Source organism: Odontomachus brunneus, unplaced genomic scaffold (genome assembly GCF_010583005.1).
Source record: "Odontomachus brunneus isolate Ranch 3 - 2012 unplaced genomic scaffold, Obru_v1 Obru_scaffold_048, whole genome shotgun sequence".
NCBI classification, from domain to species: Eukaryota; Metazoa; Arthropoda; class Insecta; order Hymenoptera; family Formicidae; genus Odontomachus; species Odontomachus brunneus.
The window spans coordinates 546,411-548,030 of NW_022639498.1; positions in this window are offsets into that span (position 1 = coordinate 546,411).

Here is a 1,620-nt window from a genome sequence, read left to right on the forward strand (position 1 = left end):
GATAGCCCTTACGTTCTGTTATGTCAGTTCGTGTGTGGCGCCCCTAAACGCTCAGCGGCGCGTCAATGGCTTGGTTTACATCGTGCACTTGATACGCGTATTAAATAGTAACTTTATATTAAATAATCTTAACATCGACGATATATATAAACAACTATATTAAGCTGATATAATACTCATCAATAAAACGTATTATATTGATTGAATGCGTCGCCGTTGATATACATTGTCGATATTAAGATTATCTAATAGAATGTTACTATTTATAGCGTGTTCGACTGGCCCTGGGTTAATCGCTCCGAGAGCGATTAATGACGTCATAAGTCTCTAATAACCAATCATAAAACTTATAAGTACTTGTTCGACCAATAAACGTAGGCTGAATAACCCAGAGTGGGTTAACCCAGAGCCAGTCGAACATGCTATTAGTATGCTTATCAAGTGCACGATGTAAACCAGGCTAGTGACAATAACGGCGGCGGCGGCGGCGGCGAAATCGGCGGAGTCAAATTTTACGCGGCGGCGGCAGCGGCGTAGCGCGGCGGCGCAGAGGTCTACAGCAACCACAAAATCGCTAGAAATTCCTATCGCCGGAAGTGATGGGTGGCGCATCGCCAAGCGGAAATTCTGTGGGATCAAAACAACAATCGAACACCTGAAGATCGTTACTCGAAAGAGAAAACTACTCGACCATCGTGCAGCCAATGTTCCAATGACGAGACAACTATCGCGTAACACGCACCAGCTACAACGAGTTCTCTCGCGGATTAATGCGGCGTTGCGCTTGAGTTGCGAGTACCAGTCGCGGGTGACGCCGTCGCCATGTTTGTATAGTTTCGGAGGGATGAAAAGTGTACTCGACGGCGTCTCGGACAGATTTGAATGAAACGTGTGTGTGAGCCGTGCCGCGTGCGTTCGTTCGTGCCGGCGTGCGAGCGTCTCGGCCGCCGACTCGCGAGCATGGTAAGCAGCCGCGAGTACCGTTAACGCCCGGCGTCCGGCCAGTCCGCCGCGGCCGGCGGCCGATTTTCGCGCGGATTTTCAGGTGTCACGGTCGAAGTGCCGTCGCCGTCGCCGCTGCCGCCGCCTCCGCCTGCGCCGCAGCGCAACGCATTCTCGAGAAACTGTGTGTGCCTCTCCCTCCTCTCTCTCTCTCGATCGAAAGGTAAAGGAGACTCTTGAGACGCGGGCAAATTGGTGCCGCGACGGCGTTCGCCCTACGCGAGACGTCTTTCCGTCCCGGCGAAATCGCCGAGACGCAATACACGGACATTGCGCCGCATGTAAATCGATATACGATTCACGAGTGTGTAAGTGCGCGTCGTACATCCGCGTGTATGCGCGTGTGATATACGCGCGCGTTACATGTGAATATATGTGTATGGTGTGTGCGTCAGTAGCGCGCGTCGCGTCCTTTAGGCTGGCGTGCGACGTGCGCGAGCGCGCACACACAATGACGCTTGTGGAACGCCCCTTTTTACGAAACGATCGAACTTCTTTCCCGCGCAATCTTGCCCGGCGCGAGACATCGATAGCGCGCGCGAGATCCCGCGGCCGCTGATGTTTCCGAGAAAAAAAAATAATGAAAAAGAAAAAATGGCTCATTAATGTCTATCGGTT